This window comes from Protopterus annectens, chromosome 4.part1, assembly GCF_019279795.1.
Source record: "Protopterus annectens isolate FY-2018-M chromosome 4.part1, PAN1.0, whole genome shotgun sequence".
NCBI classification, from domain to species: Eukaryota; Metazoa; Chordata; order Ceratodontiformes; family Protopteridae; genus Protopterus; species Protopterus annectens.
The window spans coordinates 295929792-295943621 of NC_056734.1; positions in this window are offsets into that span (position 1 = coordinate 295929792).

Consider the following 13830-nt stretch of genomic DNA (forward strand, 5'->3'; position numbering starts at 1 on the left):
CTGCAGAACATATTTGCTTATGGCAGGGTTCCACTATATTATTTACGTGTCTGTTGTCATATCAGTGTGTGCACAGGGCAGATTGCTGGGTAGTGAGAGGTTCGTGGGTTAACACATGCAACTGCCTGCTTTGTGTGGCCCAATGCTCTACTCCAACATAGCCTATGTGTGTGAGCATGCCCAGTTCAGACTGTCAGTGTTCTGTTGCCTGACATTTGTCTCATGTATTCAAGTGTGTGAGCATGCCCAGTGTGACTTTTCAGTATGTTGCTGTCTGAGGACCACTACATTTGTTGATGTATGTCTACATGTCCAGTATTAACATTTGTACTGTGTGTGTTGAAAGTCAGGTTCTATTCTTACTAAAGGACTCACCTTTGTGTCATAACTCGACAGGGATTATGCTGTGCCTGTAGGGTTTCCATGAAATACTTTGCATTGACTTATCGACATTTCTTCATACAGGCTAACCACTGCAATACTGTCATGGTTTAGTGGTTCAGTACTATGACTGTAGTGCACAGCATCCTGGGTTCGAGGCCCATTGTTGCTTATATTTTCAAACTGAGCAGACCAGACTGCTTAGGGGCCAGTAGAGCAAATATGAGCATGTTGGCTTTTGTTCAGCTATGCCCTACCTAGACCCAGCTTGTCCAACATTGCTCAATATTAACCATCATTGCTGGACATTGGCCAATATTACTCTACACTGACCACATTTGTAGTAGTTGGTGTGTGCGATTTTGTTTACATATACTTCATGATGGTAAATGCTGTTTAGCACTGCTTTATATTGCTTAGCACATGGCAATCATGCCTCAGGTGTTGATGCAGGGCTGCCTATGTCGGATGCACATACTACACTCCCTATACATGTTTGAAAGCAGCTAGTGCCAATGTAGGCATCCCTTTTACTATATGTGCGGGTCAGACAGAGGTATCATTTCCAGAGTTCCTACTGAGCCAGTGTATGTGCTATGTGTTGCCTCTTTGCCAAGGCCAAAGCATACTGGGCACACCTCCTTCTGCCTACTGGGGCAGGCACAGGTTGTTCCTCCTCTGAGTCATGCTCTGCCTGTGATGGCCTTGGAAATGGTGGGCAGCTGTTTGTCCCAGGCCTATGCTGTTCCTGCTGCAGCAGTTTTTGCAGGATCATATTAGGTAGCATAGCACATACCATGACAATTTGGGTACATGTATTTGATGAGTACTGCAAGGCTCCACCAGATGTGTCCAGGCACCGGAACCATGACTTGAGAAGCCCAAACACACGCTTGATTACATTTCGTGTTTGTGCGTGTGCCTCATTATGGCATTCCTGTTCAGGTGTGTGTGCGTTTCTGATGGGTGTCATCAGCCATGGCTCCAGTGCATAGCCAGCATCCCCCACTAGGTGACCATGTGGGATGTCCCCATTGGCAAATATCTGGTACAGCTGTGTCAGATGCCAGATATAGGAATCATGGTAGCTTCCAGGGCAGCCAGCACACACATTCAGTATTATGCCCTGGGCATCACACATGACCTAGCAGTTGATGGAGGGGAAGCCCTTGCAGTTGAAGTAGACCCTACCCCACTCACCGGCTGGTGCTTTGATGCATATGTGCATGCAGTCTATTGCACCCACTACCTCAGGGTATTCCGCTATTTGCTGGAAGAGATGCATATTGCTAGCCAATACCTCACGGGAATTGGGGAAATATACATGATCACCAACATGTGCTGACATGGCATCCAGGAACTGGTGCAGTACCCTGGATGCTGATGCCTGTGATATCCCCATCATATCACCAGTTGGTCTCTGGAAGGTACCTGTTGCTAATATTCTTAGGCCAACACATACCTTAGTTTCCACTGGGTGGGTTCCCCTCTGTTGGTTCTGTGTGTGAGGCGTGGCCTGCACAGCTCAACAATTTGCTGCAAGAGGTCTCTGTCCACTCTATATCGCTCCACTATCTCCAGCTCATGTAGCCCCTGGTAGGTAACCCTGGGCCTGTACACTCTTCTCCGTCTCCTCACTGTGGGTTGTCCAGCAGCATTTGCATTATCACCACCCTCAGCATGTTGCATATGTCGCCTTATAACAGCAATGGCAGCCCCTAACATTTTTTGTCTCAGTGAAGCTTTTTCAGTTTTCACTTCTATTAGCCTACTGCAGTGTTGCAGTTTCTCTTAAGAGAAACATAATGGACTGTTGTTTGCAGAGTTTTAAGTGCTGGGCTAGGCTTGTGTTCTGCCTGGGTAATTGCCTGTTCTGATTGTTTTCACCTGCTAGCTCTGCTAGTACTCCCTGGTAACTTCCCACTGTTTGGTGTGCTTCCTTTTTCCTTTCTCTTTCCTCAGTGGGGGGGGGGGGGAGCGCCTCGCACACAAGCGCAAACATGCGCACAGCAGCTAATACATGCGCACACATGCTTACATGGACTAAAACTTGCTTATTCTTGTTCAAACATGCGCACACCAGCACAAACACGCTAAAAACTGTTTACACAGCCTTACATTTGCTTACTCATGCCTACATGTGCGCACACACGGTTACACGCTTGCACAGTGTCTTACTCGGGTTTACTGGCGCTCACATGCGCGCATGCACGCTCAGCAAGAAACTTTGGTGTTATCCACGGCATACACCTTCGATTTCTTGACTTTACCTGGCCTACCTGTTGACACACCTCTTTCACTATTATGTGAATGTAAGCTGATACATGACACTCTGCTCCAATGAGCTTCACTCCTTTCATACATACCCCCCTCGTGATATCACCTATCTTCTACTCTGTTACTCCTCTTATCCTACTCCTACACTCCACTGACTGTGCTCATTTGCTATGTAAACTTGCGATTCACTATCCTAACTCTCATTTGCATAGGATTGCCTACTAATGCTTAGTTACATCTCTTAGACTAAGCTTCCCCCCTTAGCAACCTCTACTCGGTGGCCATGTTGTCTTCAGCCTGCCATTCCCTTGCACTGTAAATTCTTTTTAGCTATAAAATCCACATTTGTGGATCTTAATTATTAATTTTCTGCTTTTTAGGGCGCAGCGCTGCGCTATGGTTAAACCCCGGGGATCGGGATAAAAAAAAAAGTTATTTTATTTTTAATTTGCATCCCTTCCCATTGCCAATGGCCATATTTTTGCCCATTGGTATGCTTCCTCCAGTGCATTCATGCTTTATTTCCAGCTGACACAGCTCCGTTTTGCTATTTCCAGAACCGTACTCAGTTATCAACTGAGTACGTTTCTGCAAGTAACAGTACTCTTACTCGGAGAGGTTCAGGTTTCCTGGATCGCAAATTTACCTCATTTGCATAGCTTTTGCCTACAATTGAGGTAATTTGCGTATCCCAGCCCTGTCCGTGTAGGACTAGTTTAGAGATCTCAGTTGCACGCCCCTACCGGCTGTTCCTGGATCACTCGGCAGACATGTTGGCTGCATGGAGTCTTACTCTACTCTACGACTCCGTGCAAGCCTTCATGAATCCGGCCCCCTGTGTTTCTGAAGTATAGCCAAACTATCCCCATTATGCTGTGCTGATAAGGTCAATAAAAAGGTTAAAACATGCATGTCAGTTGCTAATGAGGTGTGTCTTTATTAGTCTAAATGTAGCCATATAAAAGGCATCGATATTAAGAAGCCATTTAGTGGAAACACTTGATGTTCTGAAGCAGTCCTTTATACATATCCCGTGGGTCTCCACTACAGGAGTTTTAACACACACACATAGACACACACACACACACACACACACACACACACACACACACACACACACACACACATACTTTTTTGTTTATTTTTTTTACCTGCTTGATATACAGCTGTGTCACTCAATTATGAGGAGGTCATGGTTACTTATACAGACACATTGGTTATTTACTGTGTGAGCTTGAGACCCAAATTGTTTTTACTTTTGTAGGAGCCAATCAGGACCTAAACGAAAAGAAGGTAGAAACCAGGAAAGCTTAAGGAATAACACTGGAATCATAAGCCTAGACAGAGGCTGTAATTCCAACAGCTAACCAACAAGAATCAGGTAATGAAGATACTCTCGATGATTATCATGAATATATAGATACACACACACACACACACACACACACACACACACACACACACACACACACACACACACACACACACACACAGAATATTTTATATAGCTAGATAGATACAGATACATATGCAGATAAATACTTAAATGTATGTAAAAACACATCTTTCCCAATTCACAATACTAAATCACATAACATTCTTAAATGTCCTTAAAAGTCTTCATTTTTCAATTTTGTTTTATAGATATTAATTTTTATAACTATCCTGCACTGTCTAAAACTTTTTTAAACTTCAATCTGACAATTTTTCTTACACTGTGACTGGCAGATGAATTTCCTTTAAAAAGATCAATGCTGAAATATTTTGACAGGTTACTTTAAGAAGGGATTTCACACACTTTGAATTCCAAAATAATACTGATTTAAAGAAAAAAAAACTTAAAGTTTAGTTCTGCTTTAAATGAGAATTTAAATTACTACAGCATCACCACGAACGATTCACATCATTTCCATTTTCCACTTCTGTTCATATTTTGGTAACTCGATAATCTTTAAAAACATTTCTTTACTAATTTTTAGTGCACCATACTCCCCATTTTCAGTTTCTGATATTACTGTTTTCATTCTTAATTATTCTTGTAGTCCAGATTTTTTGTTTATATAAAACCATTTCCAATCTGCACAAATTAATAAATGTTTGGCTTAATGTGTATCTCAAACACACCATCAACCCCCTTTTCTCATTTTCTACATGTGTTGGGGTATAGTATCATCTGTCACCATCTCTCAGTTCAGTGCCACTCTCCTACCTTCTTCAGCATTCATGCCTGACTGTCACAGATCTCTGAGACAGTTCATCCACCTCTTTCTTGGATGCTCTTGCTTCCTCTTATCTCCTTCCTGTCTGTCCCAAATCTTCTTCACCTTATCGTCTTTGGCTTTTCTGCACATATGCCAGAACCTTTGTAATATGGTCTTTTTGATCTTTTCTGCAATTGAAACTACTTTGGCTTCTGTTCTTATGTTCTCCTTTCTTTGTCTGTCTCAAGCACATTATCTCAAAATGTGTCAGTCTGTCCCAAACAAGGGATTGACCTTTAATATGCATTGCCCCAAATGAAGGATTGCCTGTTAATGTGTATTGTCCCAAACCAGGGATTGACCTTTAATGTGTATTGTCCCAAACCAGGGATTGCCCTTTAATGTATATTGTCCCAAACCAGGGATTGCCCTTTAATGTATGTTGTCCCAAACCTGGGATTGCCATTTAATGTGTATTGTCCCAAACCAGGGATAGCCCTTTAAATATGCATTGTCCCATACCAGGGATTGACCTTTAATGTGTATTGTCCATAACCAAGAATCGCCTTTTAATGTTAATTGTGCTAAACAAGACATTGATCTTTAATTTGTATTGCCCCAAACTAGGGATTGTCATTTAACGTGTATCAACCCAAACCAGGGATTGCCCTTTAATGTGTATTGTCCCAAACCAGGGATTGCCTTTTTATGCGTATTGTCCTTAACCAGGGATTGCTCTTTAATGTATATTATCCCAAACCAGGAAGTGCCTTTTAATGTGTATTCTCCCAAGCCAGGGACTGCCCTTTAATGTGTATTGTCCCAAACCAGGGATTGTCCTTTAATATATATTGTCCCATACCAGGGATAGCCCTTTAATGTATGTTGTCCCATTCCAGGGATTGCCCTTTAATTTGTATTGTCCCAAACCAGGGATTGACCTTTAATGTGTATTGCCCCAAGCCAGGGATTGCCCTTTAATGTGTATTGTCCCATACCAGAGATTGACCTTTAAAGTGTATTGTCCCATACCAGGGATTGCTCTTTAACGTGTATTGTCCCAAACTAGGGATTGCTCTTTAATGTGTATTGTCCCAAAACAGGGATAGCCCTTTAATGTATATTGTCCCAAACCTGGGATTGCCCTTTAATTTGTATTGTCCCAAACCAGGAGAGCCCTTTAATGTATATTCTCCCAAACCTGGGATTGCTCTTTAATGTGTATTGTCCCATACCAGGAATAGGCCTTTAATGTGTATTTTCCCATTCCTGGGATTGCCCTTTAATGTGTATTGTCCCAAACCAGGGATAGCCCTTTAATGTGTATTTTCCCATTCCTGGGATTGACCTTTAATGTGTATTGTCCCATACCAGGGATTGCCCTTTAATGTGTATTGTCCCAAACCAGGGATTGTCCTTTAATCTACATTGCCCCAAACCATGGCTAGCCCTTTAATGTATATTGTCCCAAACCTGGTATTGCCCTTTAATGTGTATTGTCCCCAAACCAGGGATAGCCCTGGGATTGCCCTTTAATGTGTATTGTCCCAAACCAGGGATATCCCTTTAATGTATATTTTCCCATTCCGGAGATTGCCCTTTAATGTGTATTGTCCTAAACCAGGGATTGCCCTTTCATGTGTATTGTTCCATACCAGGGATTGCCCTTTAATGCGTATTGTCCCAAACTAGGGATGGCTCTTTAATTTGTATTGTCCCAAACCAGGGATTGCCATTTAATGTGTATTGTCCCAAACCAGGGATTACCCTTTAATGTGTATTGTCCCAAACCAAGGATCGCTCTTTAATGTGTATTGTCCCATAACAGGGATTGCTTTTTAATGTGTATTGTCTCAAACTAGGGATTGCTCTTTAATGTATATTGTCCCATACCAGGGATTGCCTTTAATTTGTGTTGCCCCAAACCAGGGGTTACAATTAATTTGTATTGTCCCAAACCAGGGATTGCCCTTTAATGTGTATTGTCCCTAACCAGGGATTGCCCTTTAATGTGTATTGTTCCAAACCAGGGATTGCCCTTTAATCTGTATTGTCACAAACCAGGGATTGCCCTTTAATGTGTATTGTCCCTAACCAGGGATTGCCCTTTAATGTGTATTGTCCCTAACCAGGGATTGCCCTTTAATGTGTATTGTTCCAAACCAGGGATTGCCCTTTAATCTGTATTGTCACAAACCAGGGATTGCCCTTTAATGTGTATTGTCCCTAACCAGGGATTGCCCTTTAATGTGTATTGTCACAAACCAGGGATTGCCCTTTAACGTGTATTGTTCCAAACCAGGGATTGCCCTTTAATCTGTATTGTCACAAACCAGGGATTGCCATTTAATGTACCTTGCTGCACTTCTCATGCAGCTTTGATTTGCAATTAATGTTATTCCTGTTTATGTTTCAGAATGCTTGGCTGGTAAACAGTGCTGTCAGTGAGGAAGACCATCATTATTCAGGGGGGGGTGCTAATTTCCTCTAACTCTGAAATGTTTCAGTGATTTGGCAGTTAGGCAGTCTACTAGCTGTGTTTGTCAGTGATCTTGTTATATAGTTTAAAAAAAAAATAAAAATCAATTACTTCTTGTCAGTTCCTTCACCCAATGTCACTAGAACCAATCACCAGTAGATACGGTGGTGAGTGAGCCAGACACACACACACACACACACACACACACACACACACACACACACACACACACACACACACACACACACACACAGAATATTTTATATAGCTAGATAGATACAGATACATATGCAGATAAATACTTAAATGTATGTAAAAACACATCTTTCCCAATTCACAATACTAAATCACATAACATTCTTAAATGTCCTTAAAAGTCTTCATTTTTCAATTTTGTTTTATAGATATTATTAATTTTTATAACTATCCTGCACTGTCTAAAACTTTTTTAAACTTCAATCTGACAATTTTTCTTACACTGTGACTGGCAGATGAATTTCCTTTAAAAAGATCAATGCTGAAATATTTTGACAGGTTACTTTAAGAAGGGATTTCACACACTTTGAATTCCAAAATAATACTGATTTAAAGAAAAAAAAACTTAAAGTTTAGTTCTGCTTTAAATGAGAATTTAAATTACTACAGCATCACCACGAACGATTCACATCATTTCCATTTTCCACTTCTGTTCATATTTTGGTAACTCGATAATCTTTAAAAACATTTCTTTACTAATTTTTAGTGCACCATACTCCCCATTTTCAGTTTCTGATATTACTGTTTTCATTCTTAATTATTCTTGTAGTCCAGATTTTTTGTTTATATAAAACCATTTCCAATCTGCACAAATTAATAAATGTTTGGCTTAATGTGTATCTCAAACACACCATCAACCCCCTTTTCTCATTTTCTACATGTGTTGGGGTATAGTATCATCTGTCACCATCTCTCAGTTCAGTGCCACTCTCCTACCTTCTTCAGCATTCATGCCTGACTGTCACAGATCTCTGAGACAGTTCATCCACCTCTTTCTTGGATGCTCTTGCTTCCTCTTATCTCCTTCCTGTCTGTCCCAAATCTTCTTCACCTTATCGTCTTTGGCTTTTCTGCACATATGCCAGAACCTTTGTAATATGGTCTTTTTGATCTTTTCTGCAATTGAAACTACTTTGGCTTCTGTTCTTATGTTCTCCTTTCTTTGTCTGTCTCAAGCACATTATCTCAAAATGTGTCAGTCTGTCCCAAACAAGGGATTGACCTTTAATATGCATTGCCCCAAATGAAGGATTGCCTGTTAATGTGTATTGTCCCAAACCAGGGATTGACCTTTAATGTGTATTGTCCCAAACCAGGGATTGCCCTTTAATGTATATTGTCCCAAACCAGGGATTGCCCTTTAATGTATGTTGTCCCAAACCTGGGATTGCCATTTAATGTGTATTGTCCCAAACCAGGGATAGCCCTTTAAATATGCATTGTCCCATACCAGGGATTGACCTTTAATGTGTATTGTCCATAACCAAGAATTGCCTTTTAATGTGAATTGTCCCAAACAAGACAATGCTCTTTAATTTGTATTGCCCCAAACTAGGGATTGTCATTTAACTTGTATCATCCCAAACCAGGAATTGCCCTTTAATGTGTATTGTCCCAAACCAGGGATTGCCTTTTTATGCGTATTGTCCTTAACCAGGGATTGCTCTTTAATGTATATTATCCCAAACCAGGAAGTGCCTTTTAATGTGTATTGTCCCAAGCCAGGGACTGCCCTTTAATGTGTATTGCCCCAAACCAGGGATTGTCCTTTAATATATATTGTCCCATACCAGGGATAGCCCTTTAATGTATGTTGTCCCATTCCAGGGATTGCCCTTTAATTTGTATTGTCCCAAACCAGGGATTGACCTTTAATGTGTATTGCCCCAAGCCAGGGATTGCCCTTTAATGTGTATTGTCCCATACCAGAGATTGACCTTTAAAGTGTATTGTCCCATACCAGGGATTGCTCTTTAACGTGTATTGTCCCAAACTAGGGATTGCTCTTTAATGTGTATTGTCCCAAAACAGGGATAGCCCTTTAATGTATATTGTCCCAAACCTGGGATTGCCCTTTAATTTGTATTGTCCCAAACCAGGGAGAGCCCTTTAATGTATATTCTCCCAAACCTGGGATTGCTCTTTAATGTGTATTGTCCCATACCAGGAATAGGCCTTTAATGTGTATTTTCCCATTCCTGGGATTGCCCTTTAATGTGTATTGTCCCAAACCAGGGATAGCCCTTTAATGTGTATTTTCCCATTCCTGGGATTGACCTTTAATGTGTATTGTCCCATACCAGGGATTGCCCTTTAATGTGTATTGTCCCAAACCAGGGATTGTCCTTTAATCTACATTGCCCCAAACCATGGCTAGCCCTTTAATGTATATTGTCCCAAACCTGGTATTGCCCTTTAATGTGTATTGTCCCCAAACCAGGGATAGCCCTGGGATTGCCCTTTAATGTGTATTGTCCCAAACCAGGGATATCCCTTTAATGTATATTTTCCCATTCCGGAGATTGCCCTTTAATGTGTATTGTCCTAAACCAGGGATTGACCTTTAATGTGTATTGTCCCAAACCAAGGATTGCTCTTTAATCTGTATTGTCCCAAACTAGGGATGGCTCTTTAATTTGTATTGTCCCAAACCAGGGATTGCCATTTAATGTGTATTGTCCCAAACCAGGGATTACCCTTTAATGTGTATTGTCCCAAACCAAGGATTGCTCTTTAATGTGTATTGTCCCATAACAGGGATTGCTTTTTAATGTGCATTGTCCCAAACTAGGGATTACTCTTTAATGTATATTGTCCCTTACCAGGGATTGCCTTTAATTTGTGTTGCCCCAAACCAGGGGTTACAATTAATTTGTATTGTCCCAAACCAGGGATTGCCCTTTAATGTGTATTGTCCCTAACCAGGGATTGCCCTTTAATGTGTATTGTTCCAAACCAGGGATTGCCCTTTAATCTGTATTGTCACAAACCAGGGATTGCCCTTTAATGTGTATTGTCCCTAACCAGGGATTGCCCTTTAATGTGTATTGTCCCTAACCAGGGATTGCCCTTTAATGTGTATTGTTCCAAACCAGGGATTGCCCTTTAATCTGTATTGTCACAAACCAGGGATTGCCCTTTAATGTGTATTGTCCCTAACCAGGGATTGCCCTTTAATGTGTATTGTCACAAACCAGGGATTGCCCTTTAACGTGTATTGTTCCAAACCAGGGATTGCCCTTTAATCTGTATTGTCACAAACCAGGGATTGCCATTTAATGTACCTTGCTGCACTTCTCATGCAGCTTTGATTTGCAATTAATGTTATTCCTGTTTATGTTTCAGAATGCTTGGCTGGTAAACAGTGCTGTCAGTGAGGAAGACCATCATTATTCAGGGGGGGGTGCTAATTTCCTCTAACTCTGAAATGTTTCAGTGATTTGGCAGTTAGGCAGTCTACTAGCTGTGTTTGTCAGTGATCTTGTTATATAGTTTAAAAAAAAAATAAAAATCAATTACTTCTTGTCAGTTCCTTCACCCAATGTCACTAGAACCAATCACCAGTAGATACGGTGGTGAGTGAGCCAGACACACACACACACACACACACACACACACACACACACACACATACATATATAAATTAGCTTGCCAATCAATCTGAGGCAGGGGATGGGTTTTCAATCATGTCAGGCATTAATGCAGCATATGGTTTTTAGATGTAGACATGTTGTCATTGTAACTGTAGCCCATTTCAACTGGATGATTTAAGTGCTAGTCTACTGTTAATTATTCAAGCACTTGGTTAGCATGGGGGGGGGGTTCATGTGTCTCACTAAATCATTAAGACAAATTAAAGATTTTTCATCCTTGACTTTCCTTCATCGGCATTGTGGTAAATGTTTACTTGAGTTAAAACTAGTCTTGGGTTCAGGGTTTGGTGAAGGTTTTGTCACTTTTAAATTCTTGTCAGAGCTCAAGCTTTTCCTTATTTTTAAATACTGATTAAAATGTCTTCATCTTCTGAGGTGTTTTTCTCATGGCTTTTGGTACCTATTAGTATTCAGTGCAAAGCTACTATAATTTGTTGAGACTGGGGTCAGTTCTTGACAATTAAAGTTTAGTTGTGTTGTTATGGTAGAGATGGCTACACATATAGAAAGATATTAATAGGAGGCACTTGGCAGTCAATTTGAGGTTCAGTTCCTTTGGCTATGTTTTGGGAGTTAGTATGATCCTCTATGTTTGTTAAAAAAGGTGACAGTAAACAATATATCAAGAAAGTTAATAAATAAACATATGCTATTTTATATCAGAAGTGTAGCTGCGTGCAGTGTAGGTGTTAGAAATATATTTATTAAAATCTATTGGATTAGATCATCTCCCTCGCAACTCCTGGAGTGAAATTTATTGATATGCATGGCAGTTTCCATTATTTGGCCTGAAGTGAAGTTAATTTATATTGGGCATAGTTCAAAAGACCTTCCATAACTCTTCAGATGTGATGATGGTTCATTCATTTACTAAAAAATACATTTAAAATAATAATTTATACCATCCTCTTTGTTTTCCCAGATCCATTTATTAATAATATATCCTTTTTGGATGTCTTCTAGATGGAGAGGAACCAATGGAAATGGGTGCTCTCTGGCTTATAATAAAAAAGGGGCAACTGTGAATGGGGAGTTGGCGTATGTTCAGTAACATTTAAAGGGACATAGTGATTTAATTTGGTGTATTTCAGCTTTAAATTCCTTCTGGAAGATCAGATTTCATGTTAAGGCAGTTGGGAGAGGTATCACTATCCCCAAAATTATAATTTAATGAAGGAATAGATTTATATCACCTTTAAGTCTTGTAGTTAGCAGAATTGCCACTGTTTGGTCTGCAGGGGGAAGGGGAGTATTAATGGTTGAGCACCCTATTTCAAGGGTCAAACAGCTTTCCTTTTTGTGGAAAACAAGAACACGGCTGGATGATGGATTTCTTGGAGTTAGATTAACTGTCTTGTGCTGCATGGCCTGGCATAGACTTATGTTAATACAGATTGTGTGATTTTCTTTTCCATGTTTGACTCCTTTCTAAAAGCTCAATGGGCCAAGATAACAGCTGAGGAGAAGGACTTACTTCAGGAAATAGAGAGTGACAACAGCCAAGCCCCCTCCAGCGTCTAAGAGGAGCCAATCAGCAGCCAGACTTGATTCATATTAGGCAGTTGGCACACAAGTCAAGAAAATAATTGATTAATGAAGGAAAGGCTTATCTCATGTTTTAGGCTTACAGGTTTTGATCTACAGGAGGTTTAATATGTGAGGGCCCTATTTCAATATACAGGTATTTGAGCTAAAATCCCAAAGACCAAGCGGTTTTAACTTTTGTGGCAACTGATCAGCAGCCAAACTTGATTCACATCGGGCAGCTGATGCACTAGCCAAGAAAATCAGGCAGAAACCTGGATTAACAACAGTGGAACCAGAAGCCCAGAAAGAGGCTGCTATTTCAAGAACTGACCAATAAGAATGTATATTGTTGGGAGGCAAATGCACAATGAGTACTTGCAGGAATTCTTGGAATTCCTTTGGATGTTATTTGGATAGGCTTTTGGATTTAGTTGTGGAGAAAGAGGTTGGCACCCCTGTAGCTTCAAAGGCAGTGCATTCCCTTAATATTCCACAGGTGCCTGCTCCTGCTTCTTTAACTACTTCAGATCAAGATACAAGCTTATGAGAGAGACTATAGCAGAAACTAGGCTATCAATGTTGTTCTCTCTGATGCCCACAATAGAAAATATCTCTGGTCTTGGTTCAGTGATATTGTCTTAGAGTCACATATAGCAGCACTCATCTGAAAAACATTGAAAGATAAAATTATTGATATAACTCTTGACTGCATAGATGTGTTAGCTGACACAGAATGAATACAAAGACTGTTGGAAGCTGAGAAGGGTGAGTCCAACGATTTAGTGGCTGCATTGGCTGATTAGGTAAATTTGCTCTCAAACAACACACCCCAAAGAATTGTGATTCTTGGGCAGCTGAGTTCTTAATCTTCATGGTAGTTCTTATTGAAAATGATCTGCAGCTGGTGTTATCTTTGATTTCCTATTTCTCAACTGTTAGAGAAGCTCATCATGGATGTGGTAGGGTGACCTGGTTAGGTTATGATCAAAAATTCGGAAAAATAAAGGTAATTCATAAATCCTTACAGTGGGACCAGAGACACCCTGATTCATTGTTAAGTGCCATGCTGGATAGGTCTACTTCCAGCAATTCTTATGCCAATGCTGATTCCTACAGTGCTTAGATCTATTGGGCCTTTAACAGCAGTAAATGTTTGTGGTCCACCTGCCTTTTCTCTCACACATGCTTGCATTGCAGGAATATCCCAACCGGCCTTCAATTGTTGGCAAACATTTAGTCTATCCAACCACAGCAGGATGTCTACAATTTGGAGATG